A 22,362-nucleotide genomic window follows, 5' to 3' on the forward strand; every position below is an offset into this window, starting at 1 on the left:
GACTTGGGACAGGTCTCTACTTAAACTTAACGTTACAACCTATATTGTTATCTTAAAACCTATTTGTTTGCTATTGAGCAGACTAAGCAATTGCAATGTTATAAAAATTCCATTACAGTATGCAGACAGGCTAAAAGAATTTAATCTATTCAGTCTTGAACAAAGAAGACTACGCGGCGATTTGATTCAAACATTCAAAATCCTAAAAGGTATAGACAATGTCGACCCAGGGGACTTTTTTGAACTGAAAAAAGAAACAAGGACCAGGGGTCACAAATGGAGATTAGATAAAGGGGCATTCAGAACAGAAAACAGGAGGCACTTTTTTACACAGAGAATTGTGAGGGTCTGGAACCAACTCCCCAGTAATGTTGTTGAAGCTGACACCCTGGGATCCTTCAAGAAGCTGCTTGATGAGATTCTGGGATCAATAAGCTACAAACAACCAAACGAGCAAGATGGGCTGAATGGCCTCCTCTCATTTGTAAACTTTCTTATGTTCTTATACACTCCAAGTTTTTTTTTATTACCACACCTTGACATTCCTAAAAGCTGAAATACTACTTCATTGAATACATTGTAACTTAAAAATAATTAATGTATATGTCAGAAAATATCTAGGAGATGAGCTTAATTTACTTTTTTCTTCAGAGTAATAAGTAGTAACATGCAAGTTGTAATGCAGTTATGAACAATGGAAGGAAGCCCTGCCTTCAGAAGGGTGCCAGGGTCCCAAGACCTGCTCCTCCAGCCCTCGACCCCTGCCTTCAGAAGGGTGCCAGGGTCCGAGGACCTGCTCCTCCAGCCCTCGACCCCTGCCTTCACAAGGGTGCCAGGGTCCCAGGATCTGCTCCTCCAGCCCTCGACCCCTGCCTTCAGAAGGGTGCCAGGGTCCCAGGATCTGCTCCTCCAGCCCTCACCTGAAGCTGCCAGTGTCTCCACCACCATTAAGGCATCCACTGTGTCCATCACCTGGCCAGCAGTGTGGTCAGCCTGCGTGGGTTGGCCTGTCTGACGGAGCAGCAGTTAGATGAGTTCATTGAGCTGTCACGTCTCCTCAGCAACGGAGACAAGCAGCACCTCATCTGCCCTGTCCGTCACCAGGACAGGCTGATTCAGGGGCGATTCAAGACCACCAAGACCACCTCCTCTGACACCCTGGGCACTGACAGCCTGAAACGGTGAGCTAGTTCATGTGTAATGTCATTACAATAGAAAAAAACAACTCACACACCCACACAAAACCCTAAAATATAAACATGTACCCATTACTACTAAAACTTTACTCCTGTTGCTTGGTTGCAGGTGCCTGCTCAGACAGGGCTCTGTCTGTTGCCATGGCGCTGTGCTTATAAACAGATAACTGCCTTTAAAATGGCTGCTCTGGGCAAGGGGAGCGGCCAGTCTTCTTCAATACAATGAATACATTTCTACAATGCAATCTGGCCCTGTTGCTTTTGCTTGAGAAATCAGTAGATAATGGAATAGTACAGTTAACTGCGCCTTGAAAACAGAGTCCAACTTGCAATACAGCAGGTGCTTCGATCTCCAATAAACACAAATCACCAGCTGTGCACAACTGGTGTTGTAGCGCTTTCTTTCTCAGTGTGCGAAGCCAGTGACTTAAGAAATCAGCCCTTTTGTTTTCTTTCATCCTTTTCAGTAAATTTAAATAATTTATTAGGTCAAAGTTTCTAAAACAAAAAAAAAATTAAAACATACTGTAATTGGACTATTTAATACAAACCTCTCACTCTCTGACATATATTATCTGATTTCATTATTCATTCAATACATTTAGTTTATTAACCTGCTGTGTCACTCCACTATGTAGTTATTCACACTGCCAAACAATAATAAACATGGCTTTTCATCGTAATATTTATACATAAAATAAATCATAACACTAATACAAAATAATATGCACAGGGGCGGGGAGTACCCTGTTCTAAAATAAATAAACAATACCTTTGTGCAGGGCTTGTGACAACTGCATGATGTGGGAAATCCGAGAAAACCCAACAGAGCTCAATCAAGTGTGTGTAAACTGCTGCAAAATCCAGGACTTGCTTAAACTAGTAAGTGTGCTAGAAATGGAGCAAGAGGAAATGAAACAGCAACAGGAGCTTGAGGAGCTGGCACACCCACAATTCATGGAAGTCTGCACCACTAGCAGACTGAAAGCCACCAGGGAGATGGGAGAGGGTCAAAACAGCTGGGTTCAGATAGGCAGAAACAGGGAAAAAAGAAACTTCATTAAACACAACCACCAGAAATCCAAACATCCAACAAATTTGAGCCACTTCAAAATTTAGATGAACAAAACCAACATCAAGAGAACGAAAGGAACAACATCCAGGACCCTATAAACAGTGCTGGCCGGCAGCAAAAAGAAGGGAGGTCATGCTTGTTGGGGACTCCACATTGAGAAACACAGCAAGTTCAGTTCGCAGTTTGGACCCCCTTACTACAACAGTGTGCTGCCTTCCAGGAGCCTCTGTCAAGCACATCACTGAGAAAGTGGACAGGCTCCTAGAATGAACAGGAGACAAATTCAGAGAGCTACGAAGGAAATTAAAAGACAAGACCAAAACTGTGGTATTTTCTGGGATACTGCCGACACCTTGCAAAGGACCATATGGACAGCTGGAAATACAAAATCAAAATGCATGGCTGAAATCGTGGTGCACACAGGAAGGCTTCACCTTTCTTGAACATTGGAGCACATTCTACAACAGGGACTATCTATATAGGTGGGACGGACTGTACTTAAAAAGAAAGGGAACCAATCTACTCGGAGAAAGGATCCTTGAGGAGGTCCAGAAGCATTTGAACTAGAAAGGAAGGGGGGAGAAAACAAAAAAACAAAAGAGAGAACACATCAAAACAAGGGCAACAACTCAGGTAAGACAACTATTAAATGTATTTATCTTAATGCTAAAAGTCTCAGAAACAAAATGTTAGAACTTGAAGCTAATGCACTAACAAGTAACTACAATGTGATAGGTGTTACAGAAACTTGGTTGTCTGAGAGCGATGGAGACAAATATAATATTAGTGGGTACACACTGTATAGGAAAGACAGGCAGGACAGAAGAGGCAGAGGGGTAACGCTATACATAAGAAATAGTCTTGAAGCCCAGGTGTTAAATCTGGACAAAGAAAACAACGCCGAATCAATATGGGTCAGAATAATGGACAAAAATTCAAAGTGCATAATAATAGTAGCGTGCTATAGACCACCAAATTCAGACGCCGAACAAAATAATGTTATACAATTACATTAGAAATGCGTGTATTAAAGCGGAAGCCATACTAATGGGGGATTTCAATGTCCCCCATATAAAATGTTTTTCCAATATTATAACAGCAAGAGAACATTCAAAGAGGAGGTTAAATGTCTAAGAGACACAAACGGCAAAATCATAAACGAAGAAAAAAAAATAGCAAATATATTAAATGATTACTTTTCACAAGTTTTTACAAAGGAGGACACGGACAACATGCCCCACATGCTGACCTGTTCCTATCCAGTTTTAAATAACTAGCATAACAGAGGCAGAAGTGTTAAAGGGACTAGGAGCTCTTAAAATAAACAAATCCCCTGGGCCAGTTGAGATCCTCCCAATAGTATTCAAAGAAATGAAAGAAGTTATTTCAAACCGCTAACCAAGATCATGCAACAGTCTCTTGACACAGGGGTTGTACCGACAGACTGGAAAATTGCAAACGTAATACCGATCCACAAAAAGGGAGAAAAAACTGAACCAGGTGACTACAGACCAATAAGCCTGACTTCTATTATATGTTAACTTATGGAAACTATAAGAAGATCCAAAATGGAAAATTACCTATATGGGAACATTATCCTGGGAGACAGTCAGCATGGTTTTAGGAAAGGGAGATCGTGTCTAGCTAACCTGCTTGATTTTTTTGAGGATGCAACATCGACAATGGATAATTGCAAAGCATATGACATGGTTTATTTTTAAGAAAATAAAAGATTAATTCTCAAACTAAATGCAGTAGGGATTCAAGGAAATGCATGCACATGGATTAGGGAGTGGTTAACATGTAGAAAACAGAAAGTACTGATTAGAGGAGAAACCTCGAAATGGAGTGAGGTAACCAGTGGTGTACCACAGGGATCAGTATTAGGTCCTCTGCTATTCCTAATCTACATTAATGATTTAGATTCTGGTATAGTAAGCAAACTTGTTAAATTTGCAGACGACACAAAAATAGGAGGAGTGGCAAACACTGTTGCAGCAGCAAAGGTCATTCAAAATGATCTAGACAGCATTCAGAACTGGGCAGACACATGGCAAATTAAATTTAATAGAGAAAAGTGTAAAGTATTGCACATAGGCAATAAAAATGTGCATTATAAATATCATATGGGAGATACTGAAATTGAAGAAGGAATCTATGAAAAAGACCTAGGAGCTTATGTTGACTCAGAAATGTCTTCATCTATACAATGTGAAGTGTTAAAATCCCCTCCCCCCAAATAATGTTCCTATTTGTAGATACCAACTCAGGTAAGATTCTAAACACCTGTAGCCTAGTACTCTTAGTGGTTGGTATATACACATTTATTAACCTAAAATCCTCTGTATGCAATATTCTATCTACATACATAACCCTATCCAGTATAATAATTCTGGTTTCTTTTAGAATACAATCCGCACTGTTAAACAGCATTCCCACCCGTCCACTGTAGCTTTAGCTACACCCCTGCAGCCTGAAGCTTGCTGCCTGCCACACTTAACTGGATGGCAGGAAACCTGGTTAGGTTATCAGAGTTTAATTGAAAGCTTATTAAGCAGTTTAAAGTTACAAAAGTAACTGTATCTATGGTTTCGTGGTAAATGATGAATGTTATTAAAATCTTCATATATTCTGTTTACCATACACAACACATTAGTATTTATCCTTGCATCTGTTCTCCTATTGATCATGTTAATGGTTTTTAACGGTCTTTATAGCAATGGCCTGGTTCTATCTAATTGATTATCATTGTCTCATTAAACCACTTGGCTATTTCTTTATTACACGCACCTGACTGTTTTTAAGGGGAGAGTCAGTTTGGGGTAGAGGAGAGAGAAGGGTGTGGTTGCTGTGTGTGTTTGTTAGGAAAAGTATTTTCTAAGCTACTGCTTTTGAAGAATAAAAAAAACAACAACTCTGGAAAGAAATCTACAATGAACTTCTTTAGCTGAGTTTGAAATTCACATTTATGAATTAACAGAGGTTTATTTAATGTTCTATCCAGGCTGTGGATTACTGGCCATTGCCTCACCAAGCCGTTCCTGCTTTACCCTGGGATTTAAAAGGATCTTTTCTCTGAGCTGCTATTCCATTGGGAAATCGTTTGTTGGAAGGATTTTTCCAAACCTGGGTGGTTTTGCTGCTGTACCACTTCCTGAATGCTGGGTGAGATCAAGCCAATTTATTAATTTTTGTTCAATTTTTTAAAATTTAATATTTGTGTGGTTTTTTGTTAATCACCTGAATTTTGTATATAAACTTGTTCTGGACAAATATTTTTTGTTTGTTTTATTGGGGTTCAATGAGCACCTCATTACAGAAGGCTCAGTTTAATTTGTTTTATTGGGGTTCAATGAGCACCTCTCACAGAAGGCTCAGTTTTATTGGGGTTCAATGAGCACCTCATTACAGAAGGCTCAGTTTAATTTGTTTTATTGGGGTTCAATGAGCACCTCATTACAGAAGGCTCAGTTTAATTTGTTTTATTGGGGTTCAATGAGCACCTCATTACAGAAGGCTCAGTTTAATTTGTTTTATTGGGGTTCAATGAGCACCTCATTACAAAAGGCTCAGTTTTACTGGGGTTCAACGAGCACCTCATTACAAAAGGCTCAGTTTTACTGGGGTTCAACGAGCACCTCATTACAGAAGGCTCAGTTTTATTGGGGTTCAATGAGCACCTCTCACAGAAGGCTCAGTTTAATTTGTTTTATTGGAGTTCAATGAGCATCACTCACAGAAAGCTGAGTTTAATTTGTTTTATTGGGGTTCAATGAGCACCTCTCACAGAAGGCTCAGTTTAATTTGTTTTATTGGGGTTCAATGAGCACCTCTCACAGAAGGCTCAGTTTAATTGGGGTTCAATGAGCACCTCTCACAAAGGCTCAGTTTAATTTGTTTTATTGGGGTTCAATGAGCACCTCTCACAGGAAGCTCAGTTTAATTTGTTTTATTGGGGTTCAGAGCACCTCTCACAGAAGGCTCAGTTTAATTTGTTTTATTGGGGTTCAATGAGCACCTCTCACAGGAATCTCAGTTTAATTTGTTTTATTGGGGTTCAGAGCACCTCTCACAGAAGGCTCAGTTTAATTTGTTTTATTGGGGTTCAATGAGCACCTCTCACAGAAGGCTCAGTTTAGTTGGGGTTCAATGAGCACCTCTCACAGAAGGCTCAGTTTAATTTGTTTTATTGGGGTTCAATGAGCACCTCTCACAGAAAGCTGTTTATTCTCTTTATTCCCTGTGCATGGACAGTTTTAGTCCAGGGGACACTTTTTGGACATTTGTCTCATTGATCTACAATATTTCCCAATATTCTTTTCTTTCTTTGTTTATTACCACAATGCATATTACTATATTGAATGCTGACTTTCCCAGCGTTTTTTCTAGGATCTGGCACTCTGCTCACCTACCCTTTTTAAATATGGCTTATTGCAGGTAGGAATATAATTGACAGGTAAAGTTATTTTCATTGTCCTTTTTAGAGTTGAGATTTGTTACTGACTGGTGGTGTGTACAGGTACTTAAGAATTTCAGTACTAATTTGTGTTTGTGGTGCGGTATAAAAATACTGGCAGTTTTGTTTAGTTGTTTAATACATTTAAAATGTCCAATCCAGAGGAAGGCTCACCGCATGATTCTGTGGATTTCTCTAATATTACTATAGGACCTTGTGTAACTAGAAGAGAACCTGTTGCAGAGATTGCCTCTTTACTGGATGACTTGTATATCGCCAGGACCATTGACAGTGATTTAGAAGGTGGGGAGGAATTTACTGCTGTCCTACCAGAGATCGAAACAATAAGACTCCATTCTGCAATTAAGTACTTGTTTAGATACCATGGAGAATAAGGGTGAATTAGCCCAAGAAAGTGGTATCAACAGAGAGGAGTGGCTTGGGCATTATATAGAACAAAGATTTGAACATGTGCAAATATCCACTGTCACAGCTGTAGCAGAACTGGAATACAAAGTGGTCCATTGTTTAAGAAGGGATGAACAAGGACAGAGCAAGCTCATGCAACACGTTCAATCCACTAGCACACCTAGAATGTCTGTGATTCTGCTCCCATATCTTCTCATAGAATTGTTCCCGCTAAGGATACCATAATAGGTTTTTCAGCTCACTCAGGTGTTTCTGCTAAACCACAAATTTGTTTGGTGTTTCTTGAATTGACACAGAAGTGACGTGTTTGGGTTCATAGAACAGTGTGAATTTAGCCCTCGTCCTATGGGGGATCCTGAGATAATGGCTACTCTGTCTGTTGTGAAAGGTTCAGCTAGAAGCTGGTGGATAGCTGAGAGGGGAAATATACATAGCTGGAATTTATTTTTGTGAGGCCTTTCTTGCTGCTTCTACCCATTGATTATTTGTCAGAAATAGGACAGGCTCAGGAATATGGTAATGCATAGGGATGGTTATAGGGCTTTATGTCTTAAATGGAAGTCTGATATTGCTAAAGCGGACGTGGTTCAACATAGAATAGATCCAAAGCTTGCTATTTTCTGTCTAGACTGACGAGCTAGTGAGAATTGGCACGATGGTGGAAATGGATTGGGCAGCACAGGAAGAGTACTGGTCAAAAGTTAACCAGGCTAGTTCTGAAAAAGGAACTAAGAAGGTGATGGTAAAGGGTATTCAGTCAAAGGGGTTTGGAGATGTGAGTGTAGTAAAGCATTTGTGTTCTAATAAACTGCAAAAATACTTGTCTTTGCTGCTGTTTTCCATTGAAGTGAGAGGAGCTTTACTGGGTGTATATTCACCCTCATGCAATTACAGCTCTGGCTGAAGTTTAATCTTTCTCATGAGAAGCTGCTGCCATGTCCTGAACAAACATTACTGTTAGACGGGAAGTCACATGGTGCTAGAGGCAAAACCCAGCTAGCATATCTATGGAATGCCACTTGCTGGTCTATGGATACGTACATTATGGATGAACACCTTGCTTTCCCTCTTGATTTTAGGACTTGATTTTTTAACTGACAGGAACATCCATTAATCTGGAGGATAACATGTATGGAGTGAGGCAAAAGCAAGGGTATGTTGTCACATGCAGTTGTACCTGTAATTTTAGATTTTTGCATGAAATCCCTTTTTCTATACCACTGGAGAAAACAGATGGAGACAGATTACCAAGTCAATTAAGTCCTTTAAACGCTCCTCTAGAAGCCCACCAAAGGTCAGTTTTAACTTGTATCCACAAGGTGTTTCAAAGACTGGGCCATTTCTGATGCTTTCATCCTGAAGCCTTTTTTGTGGGGTCATTAAATCCTACAGTTAAGTAGGTAGACAGTAGCAGAGCTGCATACAGAAAGCTAATTACATTGTGAGCACACCTAAACAATTTGAAAGTTATCTCTTCTACTTTAGAAGGAACATGCACTTAAATGACTCGGGAATTTGACAATTAGACAATGTTTAATTTAAGGCCCTTGGCAACACAGAAATACTAAAGTGGTGGTACTTGCTTTGCATGTCTTCTACAGAAGACCTACCTGGATATCTACAGAAGCATTCATAGGGTTACTGACATTTAAAATATCCTCAATCACTCCAAAATGAGACCCCTTTCAAGTATGACTACACCAACCCGACCCCCCCCCCCCCCCAAAAAAAGGGGTCTATCTCGGCACTTCATCTTCACCATTGAGGTTAAATATTTGGCCTGGTTTTGTACCTGACCTGTCTTCCACTAAGCACAATATGAGCACAATCTGAATCTTGCTGTGGGGAGCCCTGGTTGAGTTGACCTGGAATGAGCCTGTAGTATTTATGATGCTTTCAATACGCCGGTCTAATTGACCGGTCTTGGTCGTTCTAGGCATGCTTATAAACGTGGTCGTTCTAGTGTTACTATAGCAACTGCTAATTTGCCTTCCAATCTTTTTTTTTTATTTTTATTTTAAATGTTTTCACCCCCTCTTAATGACTCGGGCATCCTACCCTCCAACATGCTATTCACTAAAAAAAAATAAAAGAAACGTAATTGTCTGGCAGCCGAGCTGCACGGCGAATAACTGAAATAATCCAAACCGTAAATTGAATTACGGTTTAATTTGTAGAAAATGGTTATTTTCAATGAAACACTACAGTTTACAACTGTAAATGTACTGTAAAAATGTAATAAATATAATTATCTGTGATTCTACTGCAAAACTTCATAATTTGCTTTAAAAAAACATTAATATAACATTACCTATCCCTAGTTACATACTTATTTTGTTAATTAAATTGAGAAATCTGTAAAATGTTTCACTTTCATTTTACTTCAATCTTCGTTAATAAATAGGTTATACACTTTAAATTAGCAGTTTACTACTGTGGAATGAAGGTTTTTTACATGTTAATTAATGTTAAATGTAGTCATTTTACTATGGAATACATTCATTTTCAGGTTATAGTGGCTATATGATTTGTAAAAGCTCATATGTGCTTAATGATTTAGTTAATTCACACTGAGTGTTTAAAAGCAGATTTTTTTAAATACATTAACAAGTATTCCTTAAGCTTTCAGAATTATTACAACTTTTCATTGAGCATGTTACTGAGCAAATACAAAATATACATAATCATTCGGCAAGCCTCTGTGTCATGGAGTCCCTACAACCTTTTGAAAATGCAGGAATTGGCAAAATGCTCAATCACTCCTCAAGCTGAGTTATTTTAAATGTTAACATACCAGCTGCTAGGATACCAACAATGGTAAGCCTAGTACACAATAAAACAAGACCATATTAAATAAACTGGCAACTGAACTGTGTCCTCACTTTCTTAGCATATTTCTAGAGACAAATCAACTATTAAGATACCAAGTGTTTTCCGCAATAATATTGATCCAGGCCTTGTTGGACCCAGACAGTTCTCAAACAAGTCAATTGTTCTTTCACAGCTGTAATAATGGGGTCAGTAGCACAACAGATGTGTTTGTTTTTAAATCGTGTTCAAATTGCTGTTTTAGATAGCAGGCTAGGGCCGGGACCTGATGAGAAAAAAAATGTTATGACCGGCCAATCGCACTTTACAAAACAGAATGTTATCGTTTTTTGTTTTTGCAAATATCCCATTTCTCCTACTCCTAAAACCAAAAAGTGATAACATTCTGTTTTGTAAAGTGTGATTGGTGGGTTGTCAAGGTTTTGATCAGGTCCCGGCCTAAGAGTCAAATGTGGAGAAGCTGCTTTGTGCTGAAGTTGACATGCTGGTGACTGAAAACCTGTATAAGAGAAAAAAAATAAAACGGGCTTAGATTTTAATTTAATATATATATATATATATATATATATATATATATAATATATATATATATATATATATAATATATATATATATATGAAAAAAGGAAAGGATATTTCAGGTACTAAAGGTAGAATAATTGATTACAAATCAATTATCAGGACGTTTCGTACTACAAGTCCTTCATCGGCTGAATACAAAAAAACAGTGCTTCAAGAAGTTGATAAAACAAACAAGTAATCTTTTGAATCTGTTGATGTTGACATCATAATAAAACCAGCTGACAAAGGAGGAGCTGTAGTAGTTTGGAAAAAGGATCTATATATAGAAGCATCTAAACAACTTTCTGACACTAACTTCTACACGAAAGTCCCAAATGATCTTGCCCAACTGTTACAAACTAGTCACATCTACTATCCATTCTGCCATCCAGAATAACTTACCAAAATCTGCGTCTAATCTTATTATTGAAAACCCTCGCTGTAGCCATTTTTATTTACTTCCTAAAATTCATAAGCCTAAAGGAAAAATATAAAAATATAATTAGACATTTTTATTAAATTGACTTGTCATTATTTTCATTCTGAAGACAAACATACGTACATAAAAACACTCAAACCTGCTACAATTAATCATTTATAGAAAGCCTTAGGGCTGCTGTTTTCATATTAAATCATTCCTTAGCAGTTTACATAATGCTTCAGGTAATTCTAGGAAGAGAGTTGTGTGCAAAACATTTATTTAAAGAAGCTGGCTATGATTTTTGGACTCAAACTAAGTTATTTAGTATGCAAGAAGAAACCTTAAAATTAACACTCAACTGCTCATGAACTTTACACAATCATATAAAATGTAATTTGGGTGTAATCAGATTGTTCACAAAGCATTTCTCTTTAGTAGTTTCTTTGGGATACTAAAAATGCTGATTTAAATTCAGATTATACTTTGTCCCCTTATTCCTCAGCCGAAAGTAAATGAAATAAAACTATTCAGCATATGTCAAACAAATGCATGGATTACCAAAACACATACCAGAGAAAATAATGCAAGGTAATGCAGGCAGAACAGATGTTGGCACTCGAAGGCAAGCAAGTGTCATCCACCTGGAAAAACATTTGCTTGTCGTCTTCACCAAAGTAAGCAAGCAGCAGCAAAACCAACCCTGGCATCTCCGGTAATTTTTAGACTTTGTCCTCCTTTGCCAAAAAACTCTTGGTTTCTTTGTTTCTCGTTGCTGAGAGTGTCCATGTACCAGAACTCTGTGATTTTGTTTTTTACAGTCTCAAAAAATGTCCCTTCTAATTGTACACCTGAAAGAGCCCTGAAGTGTGCTTGTAATCCTGGCATTTCAAACAGAAATGGCTACTCCCTCCTTATATTTTTCAGTTTCCATACCTCTGATGTCTTTTTCTCTGAGGTGTAGTACGTTGCCATTTTTTTTGGTGAGGAGCTGTGTACCGCAGTTTCTTTCTCTGAACATGGTTTTCATTTCTTGTTGCTGTTCTTGATGGCCTTTCTAATTTGTAAAGGAGATCAGTAGGGAGTTTTTTCCCACATGGTATCTTAAACCGAAGGAACCAGTCAGCTTCCAAAGGTGAAAGCGATTCATCCCACTCGATACAAGGGTGATTCTCACCAAATCTTGTCTGTCTGTGTTTCATTTGCAAAAATGAAAGACTTTTTCCACCAACAATTTATGTTAAATGCTTTGAACAAAGTCTCAAGTATATTAAAGTACATTTTATAATTCAAATACTTTTAATTTTGTATTTTAACATTTTATGTGATTTAAGCAAAACAATCTCATTACGTAACCAATTCATTTTTACATTGAAATTATAATTATAAATTTCTTTGGCAATTTTGTGAAAATTTCTTATAACAAGTTATTTTCTTAAACATATCAACAATTCATGTGTTTTTAAATAAATATAAAAAATATCCGCACTTTTGTCTCATTAACGTAATATGACACATTTATCAGATGTCGTCTTTTGTTTTACTTGCTTGTTTAATTATGGATATTAAAATACACTGATGTAGAGGAAATCATTTTTATAATACATTTTCCTTGCTAATTTCATATTCATTTTTAAAACATTACCTCTATTTTAAAAATAGTAGCCTGTTGCAGTAATGATATAAATGACGGAGGATGAGATGGTATATTACGGTAATGAGTTCAATATACATTTGACGATCTTAGTAATTAATACATCTCCAAATTATTCAGTGATATTACAATCAAGATATAAAACAAGCTGTAATAACAGTAAAATAAACACATAAAATGACAAATGTACTCAGACTTGGGTTAAAACGCATTTGAAAATACTGTTCAAATACTTTAATGGTTGTTTTCACCGTATTCATCAGTGAGACCTAATTATACCTTTAACCAATTACTGTACTATCCATTCAAACTCTCCTGTTCATGATCTTTTCAACCTTTTAATGGCGAGTTCTGAAGAGATTGACAAGATCATGAACAGGTGAGTTTGAGTTCAAATAGATGGTAATAGGTAGAAGTGTAATTGAAGATCTTTCCTTGATAAATAGGAGTAAATACAATCTTAAAAGTATTTGAACAGTATTCGCAAATGTATTTACCAAAGTGAGTACATTTGTCTTTTAATGTTTATTTTTATGCTGTTTATTATAGCTTGTTTTTTCTCTTCATTGTCATACAGTATTTGAACGTCTAGTACTAATTAATTTCACTAACTTATGTGAAAACAACCCCTATTCCTCAAAGCAACAAACATTAATTTAACTGTAAACAAAACTGTTTAAAGACAGAAGTAATGCAGTACAGAGAGCACCAAATCTAACTGAGAGCTCCTATCCCCATGTTCAATATAATTCCAGATCACTGAGCCTCGTATTGATGTTTAGCCCAAATTTCAGGTACAACACAGAAGTGCCTGGCTGAAGATGTAGCAGGGTAAGGTTCAGGAATTATGTCTTATGTCCTCTCTATAGTACCAGATTTTATCAACAGGAAATTTTAAAATGGGATTGAAGAATCTGTTATCTCCAGCCCGGCTCATTGCATCAACTTCAGGTGATGGTGGCGTAATATTTAGAATGGCATTCAGATTTTTTTTTCTTCTCACAATAGCGCGCTGAATTTTCCCTCCATTTCTTCTGCTTTTGATCTTTTTTTTTTTGCATTTCTTTAGCTGATTTTAAAAGTCCATTGTACTTTCTTCTTTGGTATCTAAAAATAAATGAATATTACACTGCATTGTTTTGGTTTTTTTGGTTAACCCTTTGCAGTCCATTTATTAAATGCGCGTCAGGCGCGTCAGGTCCAATTTATTTTCACACACGCAGTTAATTTTAGACGCGCTGTTTAAAAGTATTTTTTTTCCACAGTCAAACGGGTTTAAAAGGCCCTGCATATCTACAAAGCACTCACTAGGCATCTCCAGCCCCGTCCCACCCTTTCGTTCGCTATCGCTTTCACATATGCTAAGAAATAAATAATAATAATAGTCGTACATAACGATCAATCATCTCCTGATCACTCGTTTTATCACCAAACTCCTCAATAATGCAATCCAAGTCATTATTTTATTACTATAACATCACAAAAAAGCTCTGCAAATGTCTGTGATAGTCTCTGTGCGCTGATACAGTAACAGCCAGCTTGTTTCCTTATGACCGCCCATATGGGATGCCAGGGGCAAGTATGACAAATCATGAGATACGCCTTTGTTTTTGATTTTTTTTTTTAATTGGCTTGTCTCGGCTCCTGTCACTCCCACTCGGCCATTGAATGGTTTTCTCTGCTTTTTCCGGAGAAAAAACGACTAGAAACCTGTTTTTTGCCTTTTTTTGATGATGTCGGACAGGGTCCGACAATGGACCGGATAGGAATAATTGCAATGTCGGACCAGGTCCGACAATGGACCGCAAAGGGTTAAGATTTTAGATTAGGGAGTGCAAATAGCATTTATAAATGCTTTATACATGGAATATTATAAAGTAGTAGTAACATGCTATTAACCTGGTATTGACTGACCTTTACTATAGATTTATGACATGTTATTAACGAAACCCTAATGGCCTCTGATGTTGGAAGTAAATCATATATCATATTATATATACGGGTCATTCTCCAGTTCTGTGTACCAATAGGCACTGTAACATTTGATCAAGTGTATATATATTAAACGAATATATAGTGCTCTAAAATATTGTAGGTGTTTTGGACATTGCATACACAAAAACAAATTGTAAATTTTGACCATGTGTTCCTACTTTTGGAACAAAGAACTGGAGAATGATCCATATACAGTGCCATGAAAAAGTATTTGCCCCTGTCTGATTTTCTGCATTTTTTTGACACTGAATGTTATCAGATCTTCAACCAAAACCTAATATTAGATAAAAGGGACCCTGAGTGAACAAATTACACAAAAATGATACATTTAATTTATTTATTAAAGGAAGTTATGCAACACCCAACCCCCATGTAAAAAAGTAATCGCCCCCTTAGACTCAATAACTGGTTACGCCTTTAGCAGCAATAACTGCAACCAAACGCTTCCTGTAGTTATTGATTAGTCTCTCAGAGCGCCGTGGAGGAATTTTGGCCCACTCCTCCATGCAGAACTGCTTCAACTCCTTGACATTTATGGGTTTTCGAGCATGAACTGCTCGTTTCAGGTCCTGCCACAACATCTCAATGGAGTTTAGGTCTGGACTTTGACTAGGCCATTCCAAAACTTTAAATTTCAACCATTCTGATGTAGACTTGCTTGTGTATTTATTTCGGATCATTGTCTTGCTGCATGACCCAGCTACTCTTCAGCTCACGGACAGATGGCCTGACATTCTCCTGTAGAATTCTCTGATACAGAGCAGAATTCATGGTTCCTTCAATGATGGCAAGGCGTCCAGGTCCTGATGCAGCAAAGCATCCCCAAACCATGACACTACCACCACCATGCTTGACCGTTGGTATGATGTTCTTACTGCGGAATGCAGTGTTTGGTTTTCGCCAGACATAGGGCCCATGTCAGCCAAAAAGTTCCACTTTTGACTCATCTGTCCATAGAACATTGTTCCAGAACTCTTGAGGATCATCCAGGTGCTTTTTGGCAAACTTGAGACGAGCATTCATGTTCTTAGTGAACAATGGTTTCCGCCTTGCTACTCTGCCATGAATCCCATTTTTGCCCAGTGTCTTTCTGATGGAGTCATGAATGCTGACCTTAGCCGAGGTGAGAGAGGCCTGCCGATCCCTGGATGTTGCTCTAGGGTTCTTTGTGAATTCCTGGACGATTTTACGCCTTGCTCTTGGAGAGATTTTGGCAGGACGGCCACTCCTGGGAAGATTCACTACTGTCCCAAACTTTCTCCATTTGGACAATATGACTTTGACTGTGGTTCGGTAGAGCCCCAGAACCTTAGAAATGGCTTTGTAACCCTTTCTAGACTGATAGGCATCAACAACTTTTTTCCAGAGGTCTTCAGGAATTTCTTTTGTACGTGGCATGATGTGCCTCTAGAACCTGTGTGACAACTTCACTCTGATGGTAAGGGCCAAAGTTAGTCAGATTTATATTGGGCAGGGCTGGCCCAAATCAGGCCTGGTTGTGAACCAAAGTACTCAAACAGCTGACCCTAATTATCCCTTTTAATTGGGTTGAGTTAACTAGGGGGGGGCAATAACTTTTTCACACCTGAAGATTGCATGTTTGATTACCTTGCACGCCAAACAAATGAAAGAAGCACCAAACTTTGGTGTCATTTTTTTTCTCTGACTCCCTCTATATACTACTACAACCCACAAAAAAATCTGACCAAATACAATGTGAAAAATGTGCAAAAATGCAGAAAATCAGACAGGGGGCAAATACATTTTCACGGCACTGTATATATAGAGACTGATATGAAAACCTTTCTTTAAATAGAAAATGTCTTACTTTCTGAAACTACCTTTTCTCTTTCCTTTATTCTGTATTCCTCTAAAAGCTCAGCACTACTGTAGATCTTTCCTCTGCTTCTGTACCCTTGCTCGTGCAGCTGCTCTTTCTTACACTGTCAATCTAAACAAAACAATGTTTTTTAATGCCTAAATTTAAAGCTAAAAAAATAAATAATTCACCAATAATCTATGATGCAACGTATATATAATACTATAAATACAACTGTTTTGTATAATATGCCTTATAGTTACCATTACCGTAATTCTACCCCTCATTACTGTAACAGGTCTCATTACCATGTCAGTTATGAGAAATGAGTGTAACGGTAATGAGAAGGCCTACCTTAATTCTGTAAATAAAATGTGTCGGCCACTTTGACTTTGAGAAATTTTTACTTTGAAACCTCAGGCATTTTTAAGGCTCTTTTATAGCCAGTTAATTTTCTTAAATCTAATTCATTTCTTAGATTTTACAAATTATGGTAATGAGATTCAAAACTGTAAAACATAGGATACACCAAGGTAAACTGTGAATCTAAAAGAAAGACAGAGCACATGTTCTCACCTTGTGTCCATCTTGAAGCTTGCCTCCTCGCTGGTGCATCATGGGTAAATAAAACTTGATTTAAATACTTCCTGGATTCTCTGGAGAAACTTGAACAATTGTCACGGTAATGAGACAAATTGCTTCGGACACGTAGTTTTTCTCCAAAAAAATCAATAATTAAGGTGTACTTTTTTAACCCAAAGATTATAGTAAATTATGAACAATTCTTAACAAGATACATATTTGTCTGACATATCTTACTTTTTTTCATGAACAAATGCTTAAATAAAAAAGAACTTTACGGTAATGAGATTTAAAGTGGAAAAAGTGTTAAATGTGAAAAATGAGGAAAAACAATACATTTTTATTTACTAATAGCAAAGAATTGTCCTTCTCCTTTGCAATGATTATATTTTGTTACAATTATGCATTCTTAAAGATCCACCACGGACATGGTTTTACAGCCAGTTGGTGAGAATCGCCCACAACTCTGTGTAAAAGAGCACCCTGGGCTGGAGACTGTTGAAGTCTCTGTTCCGGATGAGCATGGACTGCTGGAAATCGTGGTTTCACCTTCAGAATTACAGAAAAAACTAAGTTACTTCATACTTTTTTTTTTTCACACGCATTAGATTTTTTTTAAACTTCCAGTATTGCCTTATTAGAGGTTTTGTAATTGGTTAAGTTTGTCCATAATACACAATTAGTTCATTTTAACTGGCCTTTTATTAAATTAGCAATAAGCAATGTATGTACATCCAAACAGTAAACTTTTCTGTCGTTTGTTAAAGGATTGGGATATAATTGCCACTATTTTCTCTTATTCAACAATTCTAAATGAAAGTATACACAATGATATAGGCAACAGACAAAATACAAAATACAGGTTTTATTTTATATATATGTGTGTAATATATATATATATATATATATATATATATATATATATATTACAGTGCCTTGCGAAAGTATTCGGCCCCCTTGAACTTTGCGACCTTTTGCCACATTTCAGGCTTCAAACATAAAGATATGAAACTGTAATTTTTTGTGAAGAATCAACAACAAGTGGGACACAATCATGAAGTGGAACGAAATTTATTGGATATTTCAAACTTTTTTAACAAATAAAAAACTGAAATTGGGCGTGCAAAATTATTCAGCCCCCTTAAGTTAATACTTTGTAGCGCCACCTTTTGCTGCGATTACAGCTGTAAGTCGCTTGGGGTATGTCTCTATCAGTTTTGCACATCCAGAGACTGAAATTTTTGCCCATTCCTCCTTGCAAAACAGCTCGAGCTCAGTGAGGTTGGATGGAGAGCATTTGTGAACAGCAGTTTTCAGTTCTTTCCACAGATTCTCGTTTGGATTCAGGTCTGGACTTTGACTTGGCCATTCTAACACCTGGATATGTTTATTTGTGAACCATTCCATTGTAGATTTTGCTTTGTTTTGGATCATTGTCTTGTTGGAAGACAAATCTCCGTCCCAGTCTCAGGTCTTTTGCAGACTCCATCAGGTTTTCTTCCAGAATGGTCCTGTATTTGGCTCCATCCATCAATTTTAACCATCTTCCCTGTCCCTGCCACCACCATGTTTGACAGTGGGGATGGTGTGTTCAGGGTGATGAGCTGTGTTGCTTTTGCTTTTACGCCAAAAAGTTCGATTTTGGTTTCATCTGACCACCTTCTTCCACATGTTTGGTGTGTCTCCCAGGTGGCTTGTGGCAAACTGTAAACGACACTTTTTATGGATATCTTTAAGAAATGGCTTTCTTCTTGCCACTCTTCCATAAAGGCCAGATTTGTGCAGTATACGACTGATTGTTGTCCTATGGACAGAGTCTCCCACCTCAGCTGTAGATCTCTGCAGTTCATCCAGAGTGATCATGGGCCTCTTGGCTGCATCTCTGATCAGTCTTCTCCTTGTATGAGCTGAAAGTTTAGAGGGACGGCCAGGTCTTGGTAGATTTGCAGTGGTCTGATACTCCTTCCATTTCAATATTATCGCTTGCACAGTGCTCCTTGGGATGTTTTTAAAGCTTGGGAAATCTTTTTGTATCCAAATCCGGCTTTAAACTTCTCCACAACAGTATCTCGGACCTGCCTGGTGTGTTCCTTGTTCTTCATGATGCTCTCTGCGCTTTAAACGGACCTCTGAGACTATCACAGTGCAGGTGCATTTATACAGAGACTTGATTACACACAGGTGGATTCTATTTATCATCATTAGTCATTTAGGTCAACATTGGATCATTCAGAGATCCTCGCTGAACTTCTGGAGAGTTTGCTGCACTGAAAGTAAAGGGGCTGAATAATTTTGCACGCCCAATTTTTCAGTTTTTTATTTGTTAAAGTTTGAAATATCCAATAAATTTCGTTCCACTTCATGATTGTGTCCCACTTGTTGTTGATTCTTCACAAAAAATTAGTTTCATATCTTTATGTTTTGAAGCCTGAAATGTGGCAAAAGGTCGCAAAGTTCAAGGGGGCCGAATACTTTCGCAAGGCACTGTATATATATATATAGAAAGTCTACACCCCCTTGAACTTTTCACATTTTGCTGTGTCAGTGCCTCAGTTTAATGCATTTAAATGAGGATTTTTTTCCACTTATCTACACACCATACTCCACACTGTTGAGGGGAGAATTATATATTAAGTACTAAACTGAAAGATCATAATTGGATAAGTCTCCACCCCCTGAGTTAATACTTGGTGGAAGCACCTTTGGCAGCAATTGCAGGTCTCTACCAACTTTGTACACCTAGATTTGGCAATATTTGACCATTCTCCCTACAAAACTGTCCAAGCACTGTCAAGTTCCTTGGAGCGTTGATGGACAGCAATTTTAAGTCATGCCACAAATTCTTGATTTGGATTTCGGTTGGGGCTCTGACTGGGCCACTCAAGGACATTTACCTTTTTTGTTCCTTAGCCACTCCAGTGTAGCTTTGGCTGTGTGCTCTGGCTCGTTGTCATGCTGAAAAGTGAACTTCCGTCCCAGTTTCAGCTTTCTTGCAGAGACCAGCAGGCTTTCCTCAAGGACTTCTCTATACTTTGCTCCATTCATTTTCCCTTCTATCCTGACAAGTGCCTCAGTACCTGCCGATGAGAAACATCCCCATAACATGATGCTGCCACCACCATGCTTCACAGTAGGGATGGTGTTCTTTGGGTGGTGCACTGTGTTGGGTTTGCGCTAAACATAACGTTTTGCATTTAGGCCAAAAAGTTACATTTTAGTTGTCAGACCACAACTTTTTGCCACATGGCTACAGAATCTCCTGAGCTTTTTTGCATACTTCAAACAGGATTCAAGGTGGACTCTCGAGTAATGGCTTCCTTCTTGCCACCCTACCATACAGGCCAGATTTGTGGAGTGCTTGGGTTATTGTTGTCATGGCCATAAAAGCCTGTAGCTCTTGCAAAGTTGCCATTGGCCTCTTGGTAGCCTCTCTGATCAGTCTCCTTCTTGCTCGGTCATCCAGTTTGGAGGGACGGCCTGATCTAGGCAGGGTCTTGGTGGTGCCATACACCTTCCACTTCTTAATAAGAGTCTTGACCGTGCTCCAAGGGATATTCAAGGCTTTTGATATATTTTTTTTTTTTTTTTTTTTTTTTTTATACCCATCCCCTGATCTGTGCCTTTCAACAGCTTTGTCCCAAAATTCTTTTGAAAGAGCCTTGGTGCTCATGGTTGAGTCTTTGCTTTGAAATGCACTACCCAGCAGAGGGAACCTACAGGAACCACTGAATTTATCCCGAAATCCTGTGAATCACTACAGTTTAACACAGGTGGAGGCCACTTAGCTTGGTGTGTGATTTTTGAAGGCGATTGGTTACACCTGAGCTAATTTAGGATTTAGGGCGGTGGACACTTCTCCAACCAAGCTATTTCCATTTTTAATTTAATTTTCTACAAATTTCTAGAATATTTTTCACTTTGAAGTTGTGGGGTAGGATGTGTAGGGTGGGGGTGACTATTTTTAATGCATTTTAATTCCAGGCTATAAGACAACAAAAGATGAACATTTTGAAAGGGGATGTAGACTTGCTATAGACATTATCTTAATTCAGACTTATTTTGTGTGTTGGCCCGGTATTTTAAAAGCATTTTCTATCCAACAGACCCTTGTTTTATACTTTCAATTACAAAATAAAATTTCCATGTCTGCAAGGGTACATCATTTTTAAGGGATGTAATTAAAGTTCGAATTGAAGTATATTTTAAAATGTTGTAACAAAACCTGCGCTCCTGCCAGAGAATTTGAGTAACATCCATTCGTGGTGTTTTGTCTGCTGCTTATATATGTTTTATCCGGAGCCTCAATAAAATGATGCAATTTAGTTGACACCTTACTGTGTTGTCTTCATTTCCTCCAACTTCAATCCTTAATTGAACTTGTGGAACCATTTGGGTCCAAAATCTTGCAGCAGATTGGTGCAGGCAGGGTGCTGCTGCCGCCCCCTTTATTCACACAGTGAGGTCTGGAAGGATCGTGTAAATGTGTGTGTGGAACAAGAAGGAAACGGGACTAAAGCTAAAGTATGAGCAGCGAATAAGCAGCGACTGTACCAAAGACAAACTCAACAGCACTGGAGCTGAACACAATTAAACCATTTATCTAAAAATAGATTTGCAGTCAAACGGTTCAATCAAACGCTGAAACCCGATGTGCTGCTGCCTGTATGTTATTGGATAACAAATCATTATTCTAACGCTCTGCAATATGGTCTGTGACTGTCTCAGTGGGACTATACAAGACATCACTTTACCTGAAGAATACCATTGAAGTCTCCTAAATTAGACTAGTTCAGATTTACCAATATACTGTAGTACTTTCTTGCCTTCTAGAATACCTATTTAAATATATACAATAATACAATGCCTTGATTAGACTCCTTATAACCAATATTAGGACAGAGCTGTGTTAACAGCGCTTATAATAATCAAACGTTTAAAATGTGTCAAGAGAAATTCGAACGAAGATCTTTCCAATAGAAGGTGGTTTGCGGTGTTGTATTGACCATTCTTACCTTGAAATATATTAAAGGCTGTTTAATGTTTGCATCTGCAGCGTTTATACACCCTCCCACAGGGGATGAGGTAAAAGCCGGAACGAGACGGAACGGTACTTTAATAAATTCAATTGCTTTAAAAAACAGCAGTTACACACACGTGAGGAGAATATTTTAGCAATCAGAACCGATTAGTACGCGCTGTCATTAACCCGTTCCCGGCCAGGACCCCCTTTTTTTTTTTTTTCTCACCAAAAAGCTCCCGGAACACTGGGTTCCGGAGCTGCAGAGAGTATGAAAATGATACACACAATACAACTGAGGACATCATAACACTATGGAAAAAAAAAACCCC

The sequence above is a fragment of the Acipenser ruthenus genome, chromosome 26 (genome assembly GCF_902713425.1).
Source record: "Acipenser ruthenus chromosome 26, fAciRut3.2 maternal haplotype, whole genome shotgun sequence".
Taxonomy (NCBI): domain Eukaryota; kingdom Metazoa; phylum Chordata; class Actinopteri; order Acipenseriformes; family Acipenseridae; genus Acipenser; species Acipenser ruthenus.